We start from the raw sequence: 26,018 nt of genomic DNA on the forward strand, positions 1-26,018 counted from the left end.
TTAAACATATGCCTATCTATGACAACAACAGTCCTAGGTATATTCCCAAGAAGTGAGTGCTTATATCAACCAAAAGACATGCAAAACATCTTCATAACTATTTTATTCATAATAGTCACAAATTGTAAACAATACATTCTCTATCAGTAGGAGAGTGGATAAATAAAATTGTGGTAGACTTTTCCAATGAAGTGTTAACAGCAATAAAAACTTTTTGATATTAGCAACAACATGAATGACTCTCACAGACATTACGTAGAAAATAGAGAACTAGTGTAAAGAGGTAGAAATAGAGCTAAATAAAGGTTAGAAGTGATAGAAGAGTGTGTACTGTGATTCTGCTTATTAAATTCAGGACCACTTTACAATTATAAAAGTTAGAATGGTGGTTATCTCTGGTGTTTGGTTATTAATTGGGAATAGACATGTGAGAACTTTCTTGGGTAGTGGGAATGTTTTATATTTTAATCTGGGTGGTGGTTACATGAGAGAGTACTTATGTAGAAATTCATTGACTTCACTGACTGAATTTAAGATTAATGTACTATACTCTCTATTATAACTCTAAAAATTTTATTTTAATAAAAGAAATATAGCATTAAAAAAGATATCTTTTGAATTCTCAACAGGTGTATCTTTTTTTTTTTTTTAAGCAGTGGAATTGATTTCCAAGCAAGTTACGTGTTTGCATTCACAGTCATCTACTAATGAAAATATTAAAAAATATATTTAAAGGTAGTAAATTAATGTAGCTAACTGATTCCTTAAAATAATGTGTATAGTTGCCATTGGCTTTGAGGATAATAGACTCACAGCTCAAACAAATTTGGTTAAGTCAAAACATTTCCATTGTTTTGAAGGGAGATGTCAAACTCTGAAGAAGACAAGCTCTCATCAGCTATTTTGGAAATCAGAGAAAACCCTTTAGAGGTGGGCTTTGTCTTTTTACTCTTCAAACCTTCCCTTTCAATCTGTAACTTTTGTTCTTCAACTATATTCCTTAATACTTGTGCTGTAATCTCTTACTTCCTAAAATTCTCCATTGTTTCTTATTCAGGACAGATCTTAAATCTATTTTTTTAATCTCTTATCTTTATTTCTATAGTATTTCTCCATGCCTCTCTTCTCAGGGGCATAGGGTTCTATAGCTTTCAGACTTTTTGTAAGCAGTAGAGCCCATTTTTGAAATAAGTCCTTATGGAAATCAAACAAAGATAAACTTTGACTGAAATCGTGACTACTCAGCTATGTTCAACTCTTCCTTAGTTTCCCCTTTTCAGCTTGCTTTTTCCTCTTTATCCCACAACTTGAGGTAAAATAGTCAGACACCACTTACCTCTTCACTCTACAGAGGAGGCAGAAGCGCAGAAAGGGCTTCACAGTTAGGAGGCATCAGCCACCTCAGGCCGCCAAACTAGGCGGACAGTCAGTCAGTCAGTCTCAGGCATGTCCAACCCTTTGCGACCCCATGGACTGCCGCACGCCAGGCTTCCCTGTCCATCACCAACTCCCAGAGCTTGCTCAAACTATGTCCATCAAGTCGGTGATGCCAGCCAACCATCTCATCCTCTGTTGACTCCTTCTCCTCCTGCCTTCAGTCTTTCCCAGCATCAGGGTCTTTTCCAGTGAGTCAGTTCTTCACATCATGTGGCCAAAATATCAGAGTTTCAGCTTCAGCATCAGTCCTTCCAATGAATATTCAGGACTGATTTCCTTTAGGATGGACTGGTTGGATCTCCTTGCAGTCCAAGGGACTCTCAAGAGTTTTCTCCAACACTCGGCTTTCTTTATAGTCCAACTCACACATCCATACATGGAAAAACCATGGCCTTCACTAGGTGGACCTTTGTTGGCAAAGTAATGTCTCTGCTTTTTAATATGCTGTCTAGGTTGGTCATAGCTTTTCTTTCAAGGAGCAAGAGTCTTTTAATTTCATGGTTGCAGTCACCACAGGCAGTGATTTTGGAGCTCAAGAAAGTAAAGTCTCTCACTGTTACCACTGTTTCCCAATCTATTTGTCGTGAAGTGATGGGACCGGATGCCATGATCTTTGTTTTCTGAATGTTGAGTTTTAAGCCAGCTTTTTCACTCTCTTCTTTCACTTTCGTCAAGAGGCTTTTTAGTTCTTCACTTTCTGCCATAAGGGTGGTATCATCTTCATATCTGAGGTTATTGATATTTTTCCCGGCAACCTTGATTCTAGCTTGTGCTTTGTCCAGCCTGGCATTTTGCATGATGTACTATGCAAATAAGTTAAATAAGCAGGATGACAATATATACTTTTGATGTATTCCTTTCCCAATATGGAACCAGTCTGTGGTTCCATGTCTGATTCTAACTGTTGTTTCTTGACCTGCATACAGATTTCTTAGGAGGCAGGGTACAGTAGTCAGGTATTCCCATCTCTTGAAGTATTTTCCACAGTTTGTTGTGATCCACACGGTCAAAGGCTTTGGCATAGTCATAAAGCAGAAGTAGATGTTTTTCTGGAACTCTCTTGCTTTTTTGATGATCCGGTGGATGTTGGCAATTTGATCTCTGGTTCCTCTGCCTTTTCTAAATCCAGCTTGAACATCTGGAAGTTCATGGTTCATGTACTGTTGAAGCCTGGCTTGGAGAATTTTGAGCATTACTTTGATAGCATATGAAATGAGTGCAATTGTGAGAGTATGAACATTTTTTGGCATTGTCTTTGTTTGGGATTGGAATAAAAACTGACCTTTTCTAGTCCTGGGGCCACTGCTGAGTTTTCCAAATTTGCTGACATATTGAATGCAGCACTTTCACAGCATCATCTTTTAGGAGTTGAAGTAGCTCAGCTGGAATTCCATCACCTCCACTAGCTTTGTTCGTAGTGATACTTCTTTAGGCCTACTTGACTTCTCATTCCAGGATGTGTGGCTCTAGGTGATCACACCATCGTGGTTATCTGGGTCATTAAGATCTTTTTTTGTATAGTTTTTCTGTGTATTCTTTCTGCCTCTTCTTAATATCTTCTGCTTCTTTTGGGTCCATACCATTTCTGCCTTTATTGTGCCTGTCTTTGCATGAAATATTCCCTTGGTATCTCTAATTTTTGAAGATATCTGTAGTCTTTCCTATTGTATTGTTTTCCTCTGTTTCTTTGCATTGATCACTGAGGAAGGCTTTCTTATCTCTCCTTGCTGTTCTTTGGAACTCTGCATTCAAATGAGTGTATCTTTCCTTTTCTCCTTTGCCTTTAGTTTCTCTTCTTTTTTCAGCTATTTGTAAAGACTCCTCAGACAACCATTTTGCCTTTTTGCATTTTTCTTGGGGACGATCTTGATCACTGCCTCCTGTACAATGTCACAAACCTCCGTCCATAGTTCTTCAGGCACTCTGTCGATCAGACCTAATCCCTTGAATCTTTCTACTGTATAATCATAAGGGTTGACTTAGGTCATACCTAGATGGTCTAGTGGTTTTCCCTACTTTCTTCAATTTAAGTCTGAATTTGCCAATAAGGAGTTCATGATCTGAACCACAGTCAGCTCCAGGTCTTGTTTTTGCTGACTGTATAGAGCTTCTCCATCTTTGGCTGCAAAGAATATAATCAATTTGATTTTGGTATTGACCATCTGGTAATGTCCATGTGTAGAGTCATCTCTTGTATTGTTAGAAGAGAGTGTTTGCTATGACCAGTGCGTTCTCTTGGCAAAACTCTGTTAGGCTTTTCCCTGCTTCATTTTGTACTCCAAGGCCAAATTTGCCTGTTACTTCGGGTATCTCTTGACTTCCTACTTTTGCATTCCAGTCCCCTATAATAAAAAAGACATCTTTTTTGGGTGTTAGTTCTAGAAGGTCTTGTAGTTCTTCATAGAACCATTCAACGTCAGCTTTTTCAGCATTACTGGTCAGGGCATAGCCTTGGATTACTGTGATACAGAATGGTTTGCCTTGGAAACGAACAGAGATCAATCTGTCATTTTTGAGATGGCACCCAAGTACTACATTTTGGACTCTTTTGTTGTTGACTATGAGTGCTATTCCATTTCTTCTAAGGGATTCTTGCCCACAGTAGTAGATACAATGGTCATCTGAATTGCATTCACCTATTCCAGTCCATTTTAGTTCACTGATTCCTAAAATGTTGATGTTTACTCTTGCCATCTCCTGCTTGACAACTTCTAATTTACCCTGATTCATGGAACTAACATTCCAGGTTCCTATGCAGTATTGCTCTTTACAGCATCAAACTTGACTTCCATTACCATCACATCCATAACTGGGTCCTGTTTTTGCTTTGGCTCCATCTCTTCTTTCTTTCTGGAGCTATTTCTCCACTCTTCTCCAGTATCATATTGGGCACCCAGTGACCTGGGGAGTTAATCTTTCAGTGTCCTATCTTTTTGCCTTTTCATACAGTTCATAGTGTTCTCAAGGCAAAAATACTGAAATGGTTTGCCATTCCCTTTTCCAGTGGACCACATTTTGTCAGAACTCGTCCATCTTGAGTGGCCCTACAGGACATAAACTTAGTAGTTCTTAGTAGTAAAATTAAAATGTGAAAAGTAAGATTGAAAAAAATCTTTGCATAGTTTGAATAATGAGTGTAGTGATTCCCCAAATATACTTTTCATGTTGTTCTCATAGACAAGTAGCCACAATTAAAAATTTCTTGTTAAAAGGAAACATTACTGACATCTTAAAAACAGTAGTATTATTTTTGACAAGGGTGCCAAGACATCAGTGGGAGCATAATAGTCTTTCCAACAGATAATGCTGGGACATCTGGATATCCCCATGCAGAAGAATTAAGTGGGATCCCTACCTCACATCTGACTCTTAAACATAGGTGTATATTTTGATGACCTTTGATTAGGCAATGATTTCTTAGATATGACAGCAAAAGCATAAGTGAAGAAAGATAAATTGAACTACATCAAAATTATAAAACCTTTTTTGATCAAAGGAAGCCATCAAGAAAGTGAAAAGACAACCTATAGAATGGGTGAAAATATTTACAAGTCATATATTGATAAGTAACTAGTATTTAATCTATATAAAGAACTCTCACACCTCAACAATAAAAAAACAAATAATGGAATTTTTTAAAATGGCAAATAATTTGAACAAATATTTTCCAAATAAGATTTACAAATGGCTGATAAGCAGATAAAAAGTTGCTAAAGATCATTAGTCATTCAGTTCAGTTCAGTTCAGTCGCTGACTCTGCGACCCCGTGAATCGCAGCACGCCAGGCCTCCCTGTCCATCACCAACTCCTGGAGTTTACTCAGACTCATGTCTGTCGAGTCGGTGATGCCATCCAGCCATCTCATCCATCCTCTGTCATCCCCTTCTCCTCCTGCCGCCAATCCCTCCCAGCATCAGGGTCTTTTCCAATGAGTCAACTCTTCGCGTGAGGTGGCCAAAGTATTGGAGTTTCAGCTTCAACATCAGTCCTTCCAATGAACACCCAGGACTGATCTCCTTTAGGATGGACCGGTTGGATCTCCTTGCAGTCCAAGGGACTCTCAAGAGTCTTCTCCAACACCACAGGTCAAAAGCGTCAATTTTTCAGCGCTCAGCTTTCTTCACAGTCCAACTCTCACATCCATACATGACCACTGGAAAAACCATAGCCTTGACTGGACAGACCTTTGTTTGCAAAGTGATGTCTCTGCTTTTTAATATGCTATCTAGGTTGGTCATAACTTTCCTTCCAAGGAGTAAGCGTCTATAATTTCATGGCTGCAATCAACCATCTGCAGTGATTTTGGAGCCCCAAAAAATAAAGTCTGACACTGTTTCCACTGTTTCCCCATCTATTTCCCATGAAGTGATGGGACCAGATGCCATGACCTTAGTTTTCTGAATGTTGAGCTTTAAGCCAACTTTTTCACTCTCTTTCACTGTCATCAAGCGGCTTTTTAGCTCCTCTTCACTTCCTGCCATAAGGGTGGTATCATCTGCATAGCTGAGGTTATTGATATTTCTCCTGGCAGTCTTGATTCCAGCTTGTGCTTCTTCCAGCCCAGTGTTTCTCATGATGTACTCTGCATATAAGTTAAATAAGCAGGGTGACAATATACGGCCTTGACGTGGTCCTTTTCCTATTTCCTATTTCCTTTTCCTATGGAACCAGTCTGTTGTTCCATGTCCACTTCTAAGTGTTGCTTCCTGACCTGCGTATAGGTTTCTCAAGAGGCAGTTCAGGTGGTCTGGTATTCCCATCTCTTTCAGAATTTCCCACAGTTTATTGTGATCCACACAGTCAAAGGCTTTGGCATAGTCAATAAGGCAGAAATAGATGTTTTTCTGGAACTCTCTTGCTTTTTCGATGATCCAGCGGATGTTGGCAATTTGATCTCTGGTTCCTCTGCTAAAACCAGCTTGAACACCTGGAAGTTCTCGGTTCACGTATTGCTGAGGCCTGGCTTAGAGAATTTTGAGCATTACTTTACTAGCATGTGAGATGAGTGCAATCGTGCAGTAGTTTGAGCATTCTTTGTTATTAGAGAGGTGTAAATCAAAATCACAGTATTATTTCTCCCATACTAGAATGGCTATGGACTTCCCCTGTAGCTCAGTCAGTAGAGTCTCCCTACAATGCAGGAGACCTGGGTTTGATCCCTGGGTCCGGTAGATCCCCTGGAGAAGGAAATGGCAGCCCAGTCCTGTATTCTTATCTGGAGAATCCCATGGACAGAGGAGCCTGGCAGGCTACAGTCCGTGGGGTTGCATGAGTCTGGCACAACATAGTGACTAAACCACCACCAGAATGGCTATAGTCATAAAACCTGAAACTAACAAATGTTGTTGGAAGACATGGAGAAGTTGGAAACTTTGTGTATTGCTGGCAGTTATGTGAAATGGTGCAGCCACTTTAGAGAACATTTTAGCAGTTTTCGAAAGGTTAAATATGTAACTATGATATGACCCAGAAATTCCACTCCTACTAGCTGAGATATAGTACTCTCAGAAATGGAATAGATGACAAAGAAGGCTTTGATAGGAAGAAGGGAAATTAGGAAAGGTGTATTTTAATAAATAATATTTTGAAATGCAACACATTTAAATTGCTTTTTATAAAGCATAATGAAGTTAAAAATTCTCTAGTCCCTTTTGCTTACCAATTTAATAAGTGAGATATTGTACATTTGTGTATGTACATTTTAAAATGGAATTTGCATGTGAGTTTCTGTTTTTAAAACTCAATAGTTGTAAAAAAAAAAAAAAAAAACTCAATAGTTGTAAATTAATTAGCTTTTTCAGTTCTTTCCTCCCTCCCTTTCTCCTTCCTTCTTGCTAGGTGTTTTTTTGTTTGTTTGTTTGTTTCCTTTCATTTTTTAAGTTTAGTTGCATTAGTTATTTACATTTTTAGCATTTTCCCTTTAATTTTTAAAGATAATTACCTGATCTGTAGTATTTTGGAGAACCTACTGAATAGGAATAGGAGTGTTGTAAGGAGACATGAAATAGAACATACATTTATTTTAAATTTGAAAATCCCTAAGTCTTCCTATTGCAGTTCCTTTAACAACTTATTATAGTTTTAATAGTTCTCTGCTTAGTATATTTTCTCAAGAGCTATTTGGATTTTTAAAAAAAGTATGATGTTTTAATCCAGAGGAATGAATCTTTAAAAGAATGTTAAACACTATTTTATGACATTACAGAAGACATATTTTATTTGAGGTGACAGCATGTGTTTTTGAGGTTGGGGATTTTATATCGTGTAGGTTATTGCTTGGTTGGTTTATGAATGAGAATGGCTTCAGTCCTTAACCAGCTTTAACAAATGAGTACATGTGTAGTTGTTTGTGGTTTTCTAAGAGCTTTTCTCATACCTTACTTCATTTATATTCACAAATACTCTTTGTGAAGTAGATTTGTTCTTTTTAAAAACTAAAGTGTAAACATGTAAAGTGTATGAAATAGAATTGTATGTATATGTAATGAGTACTTATAAGGTGAATTCCATGTAACCAACATCCAGGTTAAAAAAAACAAAAACAGCACTGACATCATCCCAGAAGCCACTTGTGTCCCTTCCCAATCATACCTCACTCTTTCCCTTTAAGGTAACCACCATTCTGTATTTAATGTTAGCCATTTCCTTTGCTTTATAGTTTTACTAACTATGAATGCAACTCTGAAAAATATAGTCTGATTTTGTCAGTTTTTATGAATTATATAAATCATGCAGAGTCTGTTTTTATGTGTTGCAGTTTTTGCTCAACATATATCATCATGAAATCCTTTAGTTCATTCATTTGCTTTTTATTGCATGAGTATCAGAGTTTATCCTCTCTATTGTTGGTGAGCATTTGGGCTGTTTCCAGTTGCTGCTTATTATGAACAATGGTGCTATAAATTTTTTGTGCATGTATCTTCTTGGTGTATATGCGCACAAGTTTCTTGGGTTTGTTTTTGCTGAAGTGAAATTGTTGAGTCAGAGGGTATGCCTATTTTCATCTTTACTAGATAACCCTAACCTTTTAAAAAGTGATTGTTTATACTCCCACGAATAGTCATATTAGTGTACCCATTCCTCAATATCCTTGCCAACAGTTGGTGTTGTCAGACTAGATTCTTACTTGTCTCCTGGGTGTGTAGTTCTAACTTGCATTCCTAATTATAAATGATATTAAGTATCTTTTTGTAACTTATTGATCATGTAGATTTCTTCTCTTGGGAAGTACCTGTTCAAGTGTTTTGCCCATTTTCTTTTGGGTTGTCTGTTGTTTTTGTTTGCTTTTCTAAAAAATGATTTGTAGTTTATATGTATATATATATATATATATATATATATAAAATGTATATGAATTCTTTGTTATTTACATATTGCAAATATCTTTTTCCATTCTTGGCTTGTTTTTCACTCTCTTTATGAAGTTGTTTGATAAACATTCTTAATTTTAGTATAGTTGAATATTTATTGATCTTTTCCTTTTTTTGATTAATACTTATCCTGTGTTGTTTAAGACATTTTTTCCTATCTGAGGTTATGAAGCCAATCTCCAATGACTTTTACACTGACCTTTAACCCATCTGCAATTGTTTGGAGACATTATTTGACGTAGGAGTGTAGTTGTATTTTTTCCTCTTATAGGTATCCACTTGTCCCAGGTAACTTACTAAAATCTATCCTTTCCTGACTGCTCTGCAGTTACCTCTGTCATATATCAAATTCTCATGTAAGCATGGGTCTAATTTGGAATTATTTATTATATTCTCTTAAAGTACTCATCTCTCCTTGCACCACACCTAATTATATTTGCTTGATAATAAGTCTGTTATCTTGAAGAATAAATTCTGCCATCTTGTTTTTATTTTTTAAGAGTGTCTTGGCACTTCTTGCCCCTTTAAATTGCCATATAAATTTAAAATTAACTTAAGTTCTACAAGGAAAATGTATTGGGACTTTTTATTCAGTTTGCATTTAATCTATAAGTCAGTTTTAATGGAAACAATAACTTTGAATTTTCTAACCCATGAACATATTATAGCTCTCCACTTATTTTGGTCCTCTTTAAAGTTTTCTAATGAAGTTTATAAATTCTCTTATATAACATTAATATTCAGAAAAGTAAATAACAATTCAAGACAACAGTAACAGAGAAGTCAGTTAATTGTCAGTTATTTGTTAAATGACCAATACAAGCAATAAATTGCTTTACGAGATCAGAAAAGCAGATATGCCCTACTATTTTGTAATAGATGACACTAGAAAAGATTTTGGGTTGAATGTTAAAAGTATTATCTAGTTTCCTCATAGGTGTTACATAAATGTCTGGGAATTAATTGTCCTATTTTCAGTTGGTTAATAGGTTAAAAAAGAAATCTTTGTACTGATTGTTTTACTGATTATTTGCACAGTTACTATTTTACTGATTCATTTTTCTCTCTGTTGGTGAATCTTTTGACTGAAATGATTAGTCTTAAGCATATATTGGGCTTTTATACAGTTCATGAGGTTCTCACAGCAAGTATACCAGGATGGTTTGCCATTCCCTCCTCCAGTCGATAACATTTTGCTAGAATTCTCTGCTGTGACCCGTCTGTCTTGGGTGACCCTGCATAGCATGGCTCATAGCTTCATTGAGTTACACAAGCCCCTTTGCCGTGACAAGACAGTGATCCCTGAAGGGGATTCTCAGATATGCGGATCCTCACATCCTCACAACTTGATGAGGATGGAGGAGGAGAGTGAAAGAGCTGACTTAAGACTAAATATTAAAAAAAACTAAGATCATGGCATCTGGCCTCATTACTGCATGGCAAATAAGAGGGGAAAAGGTGAAAGCAGTGACAGATTTCCTCTTTTTGGGCTCCAGAATCACTGTGGATGGTGACTGCAGCCATGAAATCAGAAGACGATTGCTTCTTGCAGGAAAGTAATGACAAACCTAGACACTGTGTTGAAAAGCAGAGACATTACTCTGCTGACAAAGGTCCACATAGTCAAGGCTATGGTCTTCCCAGATACGATTTGTGAGAGCTGGACTGTAAAGAAGGCAGAATGCCAAAGAATTAATGCCTTTGAACTGTGGTGCTGGAAAAGACTCCCGAAATTCCCTTGGACAGCAAGGAGATCAAACCAGTCAATCTTAAGGGAGATAAACCCTGAATATTCACTGAAAGGACTGATGCTGAAGCTGAAGCTCCAGTATTTTAGTCATCTGATGCATACAGACAACTCATTAGAGAAGTCCCTGATGCTGGGAAAGATCAAGGGCAGAAGGAGAAGAGGGCATCAGAGGATAAGATGGCTGGATGACATCATCGATGCAATGAACATGAACTTGGGCAAACTCTGGGAGATGGTGAGGAACAGGGAGGCCTGGTGTGCTACAGTCCATGGGATCACAAAGAGTCAGACATGACCGAGTGACTGAACAACAACAAATAGATATTTGGTATCAAGTAAAAATGAAGAAGGAAATGGCAACCCACTCCAACATTCTTGCCTGGGAAATCCTATGGACAGAGGAGCCTGGTGGGCTGTGGTCCATTGTGTTGCAAAGAGTCTGACACAACTGAGCAATTAATACTTTCACTTTCAAAAATATTTTAAGGGAGAGGTCTGTATTGTCATTTCCAACTCAACTAACTACGGTATAAAAAGTCTTGAAACATAAATGTTTGGTGTGACTTTTAAATAAGGAAAGCGTGTATTAGTTGCTTCTTAGTAGTAAGTTTAGCCATTTCCACTTGGCCTATTAATTCTCTGAAATACCAGAGACCTTCTTCAGTGTGAGACTTACAGGCTTCAGGGGAGAATTGAGCCATATGCATTGTTTGACATTAAAGTGTAATTTATTTTTATTTTCTAAATGGAGATTGGCATGTTTAGAAGAATAAGGTGGCATTCCTAGTTCTTAATAAAAATAAATCTCTGTTGGTAGTGAGGGTTGCTGCACGGATAGGTCCCAACCTTGTCACTTCTGGGGAACAGCAGTGAAACTGTTTGTTCCTGACAGCAGACAGCCCCACTGCAGAGCCCTGGTTTCATGTTACATTAAGTATTAGTGCTGTTCTTTCAGGAGCTATTATGCTGTGACATCAAAGATTTTCTGACAGGGCAGTGGTAGGTTAGCACTGAAGTTGTCTGCTGAAATTTTAAAGAATGAAATTAAATATATATGATCAGACTTTAATATAGGAGATAGAGACAGAATTAAAATGGTTTAAAGAAAGTTGAAGAAATGATGAATCTATAGGCTGGCCTCTTTGTCTCTGCTTGTTTAAGCCAAATTGTATTACCTTTAATTACCATAGAGTGTACAAATGGCCATTTTGTTAATGCTAGGATAGCTGATCATTTTCAGAAAGACTTTATAAATAAGGAAAAGTAAGCTTTTTTGAAATAAAAATGGTTAGGTTGACCTGTGAAATATTTGATATAAGTGGACATGTAGACAGTAATTGCAGTGGCCTGATTTGCTTCTTGCTGATCCACTAATTAAAAGAATCAAACTACATATTGTATTAAAGTTACAGGAGTACAATTACATGGTAAGTAAAGATATAAAAGCCTTGTAACTAAAAAGGCTTACGTTCATAGCAGTTGTATAAATAGAGATAACTTAAAAATTAATCTGATTACAATGTTGACATTTTAAAGGCCTAACTTTTGTTAAATGTTGGGAAGTATTATTAGTAATTTTTGTCTGTATAGGCTTTCTATTTAAGAGAATTAAATTAAGCATTGCTATAACTATAATATTACTATGATATTTTCACGAAATAATCTTGGTAATGTGAAATGTCAATTTGATAAGCACAGTTCAGTGTCTAGACATTTTAGACAATATAGCAGTTTTTTTTTTAAGATTATGCAAATAAATCATATGTTAAAGTGAATATGTTCACAGTATTGTAGTTTTACATTTGTTAAAGTAATAGTTAATAGAACATTTTTTTCAATTATATTCAGATTCAATCTGCTATACATAAAATAGGTAAGCAGCAAGGATTTACTGTATAACACAGGAAACTATTTTCAGTATCTTGTAATAACCTATAATGAAAAATAAACTGAAAAAAAAAAACTAAATCACTTTGCTGTACTTCTGAAACTAACACAAACGTGTAAACCAACTATATACTTCAATAAAAATACCATGATATACTTGTTTTAAATAATATAATACTAATAGTGTCAGTTGAGAAGTAATTGGAACAAAAATAAATTTCTTCATAGGTATTGTGTATTTGATCGTGTTTCAAGATAATTTCCATTTGGTTGAAAGTATTCTGTCATGAAGAAAGTTATTTAAAAAACTGAATTTAAAGATCTTTTCCCTGACATGTATCTCACAATTTAATTCATACAGATTGAATTGCACCAGGGAATATTGCTGCATCCTTTAAAAGTCATTTAAAAAAAAAAGTCATTAAAAATGATTACTCTAAAATAAAATGGCCAAGGAGTTGTATTTTTCATACCATTTGTTGAAATTGAGATACTCGAATCTGTAGATCTAAAATGAATTTGATTATATAAAAATGTTTTCACCTTTTAAAAGTTCTTGTATTGGTATTATTTTTAATTTAACAAAATGCAGCATTAATAAATCAAAAGAAGCAACAGACCAAATATAAATCTTATATTTCAGAAATATTTGAGTAGATTAAATATTTTTCTTTTAAAAATATTATAATTTTAAATTATAATATTTGGTAGGAAAAAAGGGAGAATGTTGGGATAGATACTTACTCATTTAAAAGCAGTAATCCTATATAAATATTTATATTATCAGTGTTGTTTCAGTCCTTTAAGTTCTTCCAGCTATAGGTATCCTAATTCAAAATGCTTTGAATTGCCATTCTAGAAATAGAGTAGAGTTTAGCAATGTTGCCATTAGTTGGCTAAAAGCAGCATAGGTGCCTCTGAAAAATTTCTAGTATACTTACTAAATGAAGAACCAATAGACTTTAAAATCTTTTTCATCTGGTAATGAAAGAAAGTATGAGTACTTTAATTAATTTGAGCTATTTTGAAAAACTTTTAAAGTCTGGTTTGTCACACTATCTCTAGAACAATTGATCAGCACTAGTGTACCCAAGAGAGCTGATTAGGGGTACAGTCAGCTCTTCACAAGAGGCTGCTAGATGAATGTTAAAAAATGAGTTGTTTATTTTTGAAAATTTTGTGCATTTAAATTAAAGGCTACTGGGAAATACATTTTCGAGAATTTGTTGGACAGTATGTTATGGGAGTATAGATGCTTTTTAAAATAAAAGTAATCTTCCATTTAAAAAAACCTAAGCAATCAGAAATCCCTACTAACTTCATTTGTATTGTTTGAGTTTAAATATGTGTTACATACTTTTTCAATCAACAAATAATTTATTAGATGCTGACTATGTTCCAGGCCTTATGGGGATAGAAAATAATTAGTGTACATCTCTGAACTCATAGAACTTAATCGTTGTTAGGGCAATACAAGAGAATATATAATCAATTGCTCGAATGTGTGGTTAGACTGTATCTTCAAAGATGAGAAAGAATAAAATCAGCCACAAGAAATAGGGGTAGGCTTCAATAAGTAAACTTTCCAATTGAAACTTAGAGGCCTTACAGGACTTAGATTGGCATTGCAGACGGGTGAACATTTTAGCTGTGTTTACAGATTTTTATTATTTGGGTACTTTTCTTTGAGCTCACATTAACTAAACTTATTAAAAGAAATACCTTTAGAATTTTTTCTCTAATAAAAATTCAGAAGCTTAGTTTCCTGCATAGAGTATCTTCTTAACTAATGTAGTATCTTTGTTCCTCTTTTAATGAGTAAGAGTAAAAATGACTTGTAAGTTCCATCAGTAAACAGATCATGTGATTGAAGTGAATCCTCAAAATCTAGTTTTCAATTTTATTTAGTAAGAGAAATATAAAGGAATATCTTTCAAAGGCTTAAAGTTAACAGAGAAGTTTTTTTGGTTTGTTTTTGTTTATTTTTTTGTTTTATTTTATTTTTTAAAAACTATCTTTGCCTTCCTGCTGCAAATGTAGCACATTTCATGCATGGTATTAAGTCTGTTTCAATTCTGCACATAAAAAGAATCTCATAATTATATTATGTAGTTCTTGGCAAATATTTACAGTTTTCTGGACTAAGGATTGTTATTACTATTCAATACCTAATTTATGTTTTATAGCATTATAAATATGTATCTGGTAAATGCCAAGATACCCAAAAGTTCACTATTCATCTTAAAGTTAAAACATTAAAAATTAAATAACTGAGGTGTGAATTAAGAGCTCAAAATTAGCTTCAGTTTTAGTTATTTTTATTTAATTAGTCATGATTTTTTTTTTACCTAAAGCGAAAGAAAACATTGAAACCAAAGACTACTCTGAAAATCATTCAGTGTAAGAGAAACAAGATTGCTGTGTTCAGTCACCCAGTTGTGTCCGACTCTTTGCAACCCTATGTACTGAGCCTGCCAGGTTCTTCTGTCTATGGAATTTTCCAGGCAAGAGTATTGGAGTGGGTTGCCATTTCCTATTCCAGGGGATCATCCTGACCCAGGGATCAAACCACATCTCTTGGGTTTCCTGCATTGGCAGGCGGATTCTTTACTGTTAGTGTCACCTATTTCAAGGAAATAGTCTCATTTATATCAGATGGTCCAGTACTGTATCCAAGAAACAAAATTTATATACATATATATATCCCTGGAGAAGAGCTCCAGTGTTCTTGCCTGGAGAATCCCATGGTTGGAGGAGCCTGGCAAGGGGTCATAAACAGTTGAACACAACTGAAGCAATTGAGCACATACATATATATATATATATTTATATATATATATTTTCTAAATTTTGGTGGGGGAAATCACTTAAAAAGATGATTTATTAGTGATTATCATTTTTGATAATTTTATATTTAAAATAATTTTTCAGCACATGACTAGATGAGGATTTAAAAATAATTTTTTTGTTTGGTATTTGAATTTCTTTGCCTTTTACATGGGTACCAGTGTATAAAGTGAATTCTGACTATTTTACTAAAATGCTATTTTTTTTCTTGAATTTTGAGGTATACTCTTTCAATAAAGTGCAAGATACATTTATTTAAAAATTGAAATGATTTTGATTAATTTTACTTTCAGATTTTTTGAGAATTTTGTAAGAGTCTTCAAAAACTACAGTCAGCTTGGCAAGTTAAAAAATGTCAGCAATCAAATATCTGTGTTCGAGTTTATTGGCCAAATAAACAAACAAATCCCAACTCAAGATGCAGAATTCAATAATGTTTTTCAACTAGTGTAGATGCTAATGTGCAGATCTACATTGCACTTATTAATTTGTTTCTAATTTCATTCACTTAAATTTATCAAGCATATATACTGTACCAGGCACAAAAGATATAAAGGTGAAACATGAATGGTTACTGCCCTGGATAAACTCACATTTGGCTGATGGGAGAGGGTAGACTGAAAATGAAAGAAAGTAGAGTTAAAAAAAATAAATTGGGAGAATGAAGGTAGCCAGTGTAAAAGGCATCAAAACTATTTTCAGATTCTATAGTGTGATGACTGTTTTAATAGAATAATGGGCAGAGGGTTGTGGTAGCACACAAGAGGAAATATTAATTTTAACTGAGTAAAGGATTCTCAGCTACTCTTTTTATACATACAATTTGAATGTTTTATCGTTCACCCCATTGTCTTAAGGTCAGCTCAAACTTGTTCTTGCATTTGCATCTTAGAAATTATGGAGATAGAATTTGCAAAATTTATCCATTTTAAAGTGAACAGTTCAGTGACATTTAGTACATTTACAATGTTGTGCTATACCTATCTAGTTCCAGAACATTTTCACCACCCCAGGATGAAATCCTATGCCTATTTAAGCAGTTATTCTCCATTTCTCCCTCTCCTTAGCACCTGGTAGCCACTAGTCTTCTTTCTGTCTCTAAAGATTTACCTTTTCTTGATATTTCATTTAAAAGGAGTCATACAATATGTAACCTTTTGTGACTGGCTTTTTTTTTTTTCACTTAGCATACTGTTTTCTAGGCTCATTTATGTTGTAATATGCATTAGTACTTTATGCCTTTTTACGACTGAATAATGTTCCATTGTGTACATACCACATTTTGTTTACATTCATCCATTGATGAATATCTGGGTTGTGTCCACCTTTTGACTGTTTTGAATAGTGCTTCTATGAATATGTGTGTACAGATCTGAGTACCTGATTATAGTTCTTTTGGCTGCATACCTAGGAATGGAATTTCTGGGTCATATGGTAATTCCATGTTTAACTTTTTTGAGGAACTGCCATACTATTTTCCAAAATAGTCTCACTATTTTACATTCCCACCAACAATGTATGAAGCTTCCAGTTTTTTTACATCCTTGTCAACAGTTGTTATTTTACATTATAAAAATGACAGCTGTCCTAATGAGTGTGTCAGATACTATTTGGATGCCTATTTCTTAGAATCAGCACTAGTGATCTGAGGAAACCATAAGGAAGCAGTGGGTTTAGTTGAACTCCCAGTTAATGGAGATACAACAGGTTTCACTGAATCTATTTCTTCTTCCTAAGCAGGAATTACCCTAAACGTTCCAAAGATACGATTAGGCCAATCAAACCTCAGTACTTAGTATTGGTCACTCCCCACAATCTGTTATTGACAGAGTAGGATCCTAACTCCCCTAGTACAGATGAAGTTAAGTATTATGGAGGCTGGTGACAATGTTTTTGGATCCTCATAGGGATTACTTTCAGATGAGCCTCTTTTAAGGTAGTGTTACTCAAACTTCAGAAGACTCTCGAAGGCTTCTGATATAGCTCCTTAGGTAGCTATTAGTAAGCTAAAGAACTGGTGCCTTAAATCAAAGGTACTAAACTTCTTGATCTTCCCAGAAATGGATGTCTCCAAAATAGAAATTTAAAACACAAGAAAATAGAAGCACATATTCTGGTAGCCTTTAGAGGAATGACATTATTATGTGGCTTTTAGAAAACTCTACACTTGCAGGAGAATGAGAGTGAAAAAGGCAGATAACCTGTTATTATACTTATTAAAATAATTTTGGCCTTGTAGATCTCAGAAATGGTGTTAGGGACCCACATAGGTTCATGACCATACTTTGAGAACTGCTGCCCTAAATTACAGTCTATCCAGGGACCTCAAATATTAATGCTGACAATATAGATTTTAAAGTATTTTTTTATTAAACACGTATTGTCCTAATCAGGTGTTGATCTAAGTGCTGGGGATATACCAGTGTAGGAGATGGGCAAAGTCCCTTTCCTCATGAGTTTTGAGTTCTAGTCAGTTGATCGGCAACTGAATGAAGTCATGAGTTTTCTATCTGCCTAAGCTAAATCCTTGCATTCATATCTCAGGATTTGTCAGGGTGTGTGTGGGGCTGTTTATATACAGCAGGTGAGGTAGGACAGCTGCACTTGTTGATAGTCCAGACTAGTAGACAGACCATGGTGCCCCAGGTGAATGGATAGCAGTACTCAGTTGCAGCCCAGATAGCATGATTGTTTATTTCACTGTTTTTAAGACACCTGTGTCTTTTCCCTTCCTCACTTTCTCCCTCCCTTTCTCTCCGGCTCCCTGTTTCCCTTCCTCTTTGTCTCCCTCTCTTCATTATTGTCTTCTTTATTTTTTCTTCCTTCCTTTCCTTCCTCCCTCTTTCCTTCCTTCTTTTCTTCCACTTTTAGGTTGTAAGTAGACCATTTCCTCAGATCACCTCTCCCATCTTACCATCCTCTTGCCCTGGCAAAATTATAGCCTCATTCATATATATATACACACATATATAAAATCAAGAATATATATAATAAATATATAGAATAAAGAATATTTATGTTATATAGGGAATAAAGATACATGTATAATAAATGTAGAACATATAGAGAATACATACATATGTGTAATACCAAGCACCTGCTATGTTTCAGGCACAATGCTAGGTACTACCAGTAACACTGGCAGTTGCATTTGAAACCCTCTGGTCTTAGAGCAAGTTGGAATATTTTATAGTATAATGGCTTAAAGAGTCACTCTAAGGCATGCACTGTAGAGCTTGCATAACCCTAACTATTCTGGTTTCCAGTTTTAATGGGTTTTAACAGTTCCTTTGTGTGAATTCACCACAACACTCAAGAATGAATTGGCTTTGAAAATTTCCCTACCCTGTCTCCCACACTCAGCATTTAAATAATATAAGTGAACTTCCTTTGTGTTTTTTGAGCTCTTAAGTGTAGTCTTATATTAGGCATCAAAATATGCTAACTATAGCTGTAGTCTGAAATTTTTTTCTTGACAAAAAAAAGGCAAAATAAATTAAAACCAAAATTCAAACTTTTGCTTTAATTAAAATAAGCTTTATAGGCATGTGTTTTAATGGTGCACTGGTAACCTGGGAAAATTAGGAATTCAAAAATAAATATTGCCAGCATTCCTTAGACTTCTAAGTAATAGCAACAAATATTGTGAAAATTACAGTTTAGGAAAGATGAGAATATAATAAGATTATAAGGGATGAAAAGCATAGCAACTAAACTGAGAGGTAGGGGTAACGTGATTTTATTTATTTAAAAGATAGAAAGCTTTTAAATAAATAAAAATTTTGTGTTTTGATTTTGCTACTTTAAAGATCTGTATCTCACTTGCTACAATCACAAATTCCAACTGTGAATAATGGAAACTATTGAATGGGTATAAGTGGTGTATTGACTGCTCTTTTCAGTCTGTAACACACCTTCCTTGTTGGCACCAAAGAGCAATGAATGAAGCATTTTATTAAAAGTGAGGCTTGTGGTTCTAATCAAAGGTCACTGGTTGGCTCTCACTTTTCAGTTTCAGATTTGTCTGTTTGATCAGGGGGCAGCAACGAAATTATTATGACAAAGACTTTGTACTAGGCTGTATCTGTCTGTTGAAACTTGAAAGTCTTTGGAACCGTGATGCTGACAGCATGTGAACACTGCAGGAATGTGCAAGCTGTGTAAGGTCTTAAAGAAACTTTTAAGTATCATCTTCCTTTTGTGTTGTTTGAAAGAATTTCAGATACTATTAAGGTACTAGTGAAAAGGTGTTTTATTGATTAAAGAAGATTTTTTTTCTAGCAAATATGCATTAAGACAGTCTTCCCATTACTTTTTCTGCTCAGTCCCTGCCTTTTACAGCAAGTTCATTAACATGTAGATATGCAGTGATTGAAGTCAGACCGCTTTTTACAGTGGAGTTGTTTTGATATAATGAGCTCCTCTTTAATGTTCAAAAAATTGTTGTTACTTTCTAAAAGGAGTTGTTTGTGAATTTCATTAAATTTAATCTCCTCTTCAAACAATTTCAGCATTGTTCAGTTTACTACAATTAAAATGCTTTCTGATGCTAAAAAATCACTTTTTACAGATGTATCACAAATGTAAGCACTCTGAGAGGGGCTTTGTTTTTTACTTTGAAAGAAAAGCTGCTATTTAGCTGAGAATTTTCATTTTTAAAATTGGAGCTCCATATGGAAAATCAGAAGTGGGTACACTTACTGTATTGCTAAACAGGCTAGTTTGCTCATGAGGGTTAGGTTTCACAACTAGTTCATTCAATCCCTGGACTAAAGCATTGGTCTAATCATAGTTGAAAAACAAGGGCCGTAACCTTGCCTTCTCAGTTTACTACAGTATAACCCCTTCATCTTTAGAATGCTGGAAGTCTTGAGAAAGAACAGATATAGTGAAGTTAGGTTTCTGCTTTGGACAGTTCTCAAAGTGGCATATCAGAAACCAGACTAAATTCTCAATTGCAAACCAGCAATTGTAGTTCATGGTGAATAGCTTCATTCTTTGTAAATTATCCTTTCTACTTGGACAAGCATAATTTCCCTCTAGTCTGTAGGACTATGATATGGAATGAGAGCAATCCATGGCATTTCTTGAAGATTGACACAGAAAGAGGTAGAATGTCTTTCTAGAGAATATTTAAGAGGTGGAAGATTTAAAAATTCCCAGGCAGTGACAAGGAAATTTTTCCAGGTGAATCCCAGGAAGGTTGGCTTGTGAAGGCAGGAGGTTGGAGTGTTGAGGATAAATTATTTGATTTCTTAACATTTTGGCCAGCCAGCAGCATTTATAGAGCTATATGAGTCCTACTATGAACATTGCTCAGGAGGATGTTCTTCCAGGATGTTTTTTTCTTGCTTTAGTTTTTAGAGGTCATTAGCATGATGCTGAAACTTCTAGTGAAGTCAAGAATATACTCAGAGATTCTTGATAGTTGGCATTGCATAGAAAAAATATTTTAGACGATTGGCTAATTCTTGAGATTATGTTTTGACTCCTTAAGGACATAGCCAGCATCTAAACCTTAAACAGGGGTCTTTAGTAGACTGAGATAATCACATCACTAAGTGAGACTTTATGTCATTATGATGTAGCTATATAATAAAAGGGCTTAATCAGATATCTTTATTATCCCAAAGATAATAAGACACTATCATCTGAAAAAGGCACAATTCTTATTTTGTATAAGGCATGAAATACTTCCATAGCCTTGTGGGTGCTAATAATAATATTACTGATATTATCATTATTATCAGTAATAATAATATTACTGATACATATCACTGGTATATATAATGATATTATCATCATCATTATCATATTATTGATATTATCATTTAAAATTATAAATGACAGTGTTAATATTATAATTTGCAATTATAAAGATAACATTTTCAGATGAGAAGGACTATTTTCCAGCATATAAAGAGAAATCTGACAAAAGGTGAAATTTTATGAAAATTATATTTACAGTTGTCTTCAGTGTATTTAACAAGACTCACTGGAAACACTACATCCTGAGGATTCTGAAGCTTGGAAGATATTTAATTGACATTGTAATAGGAAAGTTGTGTGTGGCAATCATGTTGGTGGTATATAAGAATAGTGAAAGCTTGGAGAATAAAGTCAGAAATTCCTGGTCTTAGGAGCACTCATAGCTGAAGCCTATGAATTTGTTTATCTATAGAATAAAATTTGTAAGCATTCTATATTTTGTGAATTAACTTCCTGTGCTTTTTATTGTATGCAAAAGGCAATGAAACAAAGTGCAAGAACAATAATGTTTAAATATTAGCAGCAATTTGAATGACAGTAAGTTTATGATTAGGATAAAATGTTATTTGCTGAAAGCAGAGCCATATTATGGGGCTTGATAGTAGATACTTTAATCTGAAATGTTAAATATATTAATCAACAGAAAATGTTAGAAATGCTTGTCCTAGATTACTAATGTATGTTTTTATGGTCATTTTTGCATGTGATTCTGTGGTTGTATTTGATCCAAACCTTTAAAGAGGATGGCATAGTTACTCTTTGTTTTTAATATTTGGGCCAAGAGATGTAATTGAAGTACTCTTTTTTATGGGAGGCAATTTGAAAAATATGTATGCTGAGAAAAAATGAGTCACAGCAGCATTGAAGGTAGTTTTTAGAATATCTAGCTACTTGGTATATTTTTCAGCCATAGTTCCATTTATTTCAGTCAGGTTTAACCAATGGCTGGAGAGTGTTGTTGATTTGAATATGGGCAATTTCAGTGCTTTTGACTTTTTTTTCTCATTTTTATGCTATGACTATGATGAATATCTGATAATTATGATTGACTAATATCCTCAGCCATTCTGGCTATTTGAACCTATTGCTAAATAATCTGTTTCCAGTGATGATTATATATTCATTTAACGACCTTTTGTTAGATGCTTGAGGTATAAGATACTGTAGAATATAATTGAGAGCAATGATATTCCTTTGTGTATATTCTCATTTTGAAGCAAACATAATAAAATTTGATTCATTTTTATTTTACATAAAAATATAAATGTAAAAAACATGGAAGTACTATGTCAATTTTTTCTGATTAAGATATCATGATCAGAATCTTGAGGAGATATGTATATTAAAAAGCCCATCTGGATATAGAATTAGTGAAACACATTATTGAATTATTGGTAAATATAAATTTATTTGTAATTTTACTTAGCTAGTCAGGAGCACATGGTGGAAGGCACTTTGTTTATTAATATGTTCATTATATCTCCACTTTTAAAAGTGATTTAACTTTGGGATATGAGAAATTCTTCTGGCAAAATTTTTTATGTTTAAGACTCTATATGTAATAATAATGACATTATATTTTATTTAAGAAAAACATCTACCTGCTTAAATTATCCATCATACCTGAGCAAAAATAATTTAAGAAAAGAAATATAGTTATTATCTTGGTTGATGATCAGCTAATTAGTAGTAATTTAAATTCAATAAATGCACACACTGGAAGATTTAATGAGTTTTCATAGCATTGTCATTTTTTTAATGTGTAAGTTAAAAAATTATTTTCTTTTGAAGATTGTTGAATTTTTAAAATGTTATTGGTAACATGGATTCTGTTTGTTTGTTTATTTATATATTTATTTTTAGTTGTGGAATTTTTCAAATTATCCTGCTAGCTAGTATGTGGTTAAGATTGAGATGTTTTCCATTTTTAGATATTTCCATGTGAAACATTCAGAGAAGTAATCCTGCACATCTTTTAAGCAGTCAGTGACCTTATCTTTTGCCAAAATCAAATGACATTCAATACTGATACTATGGAGAGAGGAATCAAAATAGACACCTAATTATAATTACTTTCCCCCCATCATTATATCACTACGTGCAGAACAACTGATTTTTTAAGAGATCACACAACTGCTGGATTTGGCAGGTACAAAAGGTTTTTTTCTTTGCTTTTCTCACCCTCCCCCTTTCTGCATTCATCACATGTAGGTTTATTGGAACAGTTCAGACTGACCTCTTTCTTGAAAGATTTAGTTTGAATTTTAATAGTTTATAGGAAGTAGAAGTGCAAAGGAAAGTTAATATGTTTATGACTGCTTCATATTTTCAGAAATCCTTAACATTTATGGTACAGTTCAGTTGTTAAAAGAGTAAGGATAGTTTTGGTTATTCCTGTGAAAATGACCTTAAAGCCTTAGACCATACACTATATGCAGTTAGCTTCCAGAATTACTGCTTTTGGAACAAAATCCAACTGTAAGTAATGTAAAGGCAGGGACTACAACTTCTTAACTTTTCTAACCTGGTACATAGCACTGTTGTTGCTGTGTGCCTGGTTGTTATTTGGTTGCTAAGTCATGTCTGACTCTTTGAGACCCTAAGGATTGCAGCATGCCAGACTTCTCTCTCCTCCATTATCTCCCGCAGTTTTCTCAAACTTATGTCCATTGAGTCAGTGATGCTATCTAACTATCTTATCCTCCGCTGTCCCCTTCTCCTTTTGCCTTCAGTCTTTCCCAGAATCAGGGTCTTTTCCAATGAGTCAGCTCTTCACGTCAGGTGACCAAAGTACTGGAGCTTCAGCTTCAGCACTAGTTCTTCCAAAGAATATTCAGGGTTGATTTCCTTTAGAATTGACTGCTTTGATCTCCTTGCAGTCCAGAGGACTCTCTCAAGTGTCTTCTCCAGTGCCACAATTCAAAAGCATGAATTCTTCAGTTATCAGCCTTCTTTATGGTCTCTCACATCCATACGTGACTACTGGAAAAACCATAATTTTGACTACATGGACCTTTGTCAGCAAAATGATGTCCCTGCCTTTTAATACTGTGCCTGGTAGATAGTCAACAGTTGCTGAAAGAGCAAAGGAAGATAGGATGTGAAGGAAGAAGGAAGGAGAAAAAAAGCCTTAGATTGATTGGACAGAATGATAAATCCCATATTATCCTGGTATGTGTGTGTGTGTGTGTTTGGTTGATGCATTACTCTCCTAGACTGAAAACTAACAGGGGTATGACATTTACACTGAGCATTAACATGGTATAATTTTGAGAAACCTGTCATTGCAGGGGTTTAAGTACTTTTATTTGCTGTTAGTTCACAGTGGCTCAATTCTTTTTCTTCCTGTTGGATAGTATTGGGACTAATATAAGTAGGGTTGCATGTGACATTTCACAGGAAACTTTGATGATGACTATCATTATACTTATTGTCTCTTCTCTTAAAACTACAGGGACAAAACTACCCTGTGACCAATTCTGTTTTGAATGGGATGAGTACCACCTCACTCAGCCTTGTTTACCACACTGAGACAGTTCAAATACTCTGTAACATATGTATTATATTTAAAAGTCAAAGGTATCTGCTAGTTAGTCCATTGACAGAAAGTGGTTTGTTACTTATTTTTTAGATAAGATCCTTGATGAAATGGCGTTAGAATTTAGGACAAGTAAAGGACCTGAATAATAGAGTTCATCCTTCTGCTGCAAGTCAGCAATGAAACTTTACTATCTTGTCTTTATGACTTTGCCATTTTATTTACTGTTAATTTTATCCTGACTCTGCTTTGAATTAGAGGCACCAGTCTACATCAGATGGTCTTGGATTAATGCCTCTTTAAAGATACAGTCTCCATTGGGAGATGTGGATTCTGTATTGTAACCATTTACACACTTATGTTTTAAAATGTCATTAAGTGTCTTCCTTTTACAGATAGGTTAGTTAATAAAAGGAAAGTTGATAAGTTAAAATATTTTTGAAGATGATAAATTCCTAGGTTCAAAGTACAGGCTTTTGAGTCCCAGGCAAACCAGGGTGGCTGGCCACCCCAGTAGGCTAACTGGCTTATATCTTCTGGTCTGAAGAGGCCAAGCACCAGCATTCATTTGGTTCCCTTCAGTGATCACAGGCAGGAGTGTCTCCCAAGGGCTGAAGTCCTCGGGAGGAATTGGAGCTGTTGCTTGGAGTTTACCAGGACCCAGTGGTGTCTCCCCACCACCTATCTCCCTGGTTTCTCCCACTCCATGCACTCTGTCCATCTAACTGGAGTCTCCACAAAATCAAGCCCTGAACCTTTGGAGTGGAGGCACTGACTCTAAGACCCTAGACTACCAGATAAGTAACCCTAGGGAGTATCAAATAGTGAGAACTCGCGCAAAGGAAACCACTTGAATACAAGACCTGGCATCACCCAACCACCAGTAGTACCCTGTGCAGGATGCCTCATCTAAACAACAAACAAAACAAAAATACAAACCCAATCATCAGCAGACAGGATTACCACCTCATTCAGCCTTGCCCATCAGAGGAAAAACAAACAAAAACTTAGCACCAATCTCATCCTATATGAAGCTTACACAAACCACTGGACCAACCTTAGGAGGTCAGAAACCAAAAAGAAGAAAGAATTCAACCTTGAAGCTTGGGGAAAGGAGACCTCAAACACAATAAGCTAAAAAAATGAAGTAAGAAAAGGCAGAGAAATACTACACAAATGAAGGAACAAACTAGAAACACAGAAATCCAAATAAATGAAGAGGGAGTAGGCACACTACCTGAAAAAGAATTCAGAATAATATTAGTAAAGATGATCAAAAACCTTGAAAACAAAATGGAGAAAATGCAAGAATAAATTAACAAAGACCTAGAAGAATTAAAGAATAAACAAACAGAGACAAACAACACAATTACTGAAATTAAAAATACTCTAGGAGGAATCAATAACAGAATATCTGAAG

The 26,018-nt window shown here is 35.0% G+C and overlaps 1 protein-coding gene across 12 annotated transcripts in view; it reads left to right on the plus strand.

The window, feature by feature from the left end:
- Nucleotides 1-26,018, plus strand: part of SOX6 (SRY-box transcription factor 6) — a 677,134-nt gene that overhangs the window by 30,876 nt on the left and 620,240 nt on the right. The window contains exon 1 of one of the 12 annotated variants that reach the window (XM_043902242.1): nt 861-930. The exons of the other annotated variants lie outside the window; for them this stretch is intronic. The gene's annotated coding sequence lies outside the window, so the exon portion shown is untranslated. Of the gene's footprint in view, nt 1-860; nt 931-26,018 lie in introns of those variants that run through there. 12 annotated transcript variants of the gene reach the window in all.

This window comes from Cervus elaphus, chromosome 1 (assembly GCF_910594005.1).
Source record: "Cervus elaphus chromosome 1, mCerEla1.1, whole genome shotgun sequence".
In the NCBI taxonomy this organism is placed as follows: domain Eukaryota; kingdom Metazoa; phylum Chordata; class Mammalia; order Artiodactyla; family Cervidae; genus Cervus; species Cervus elaphus.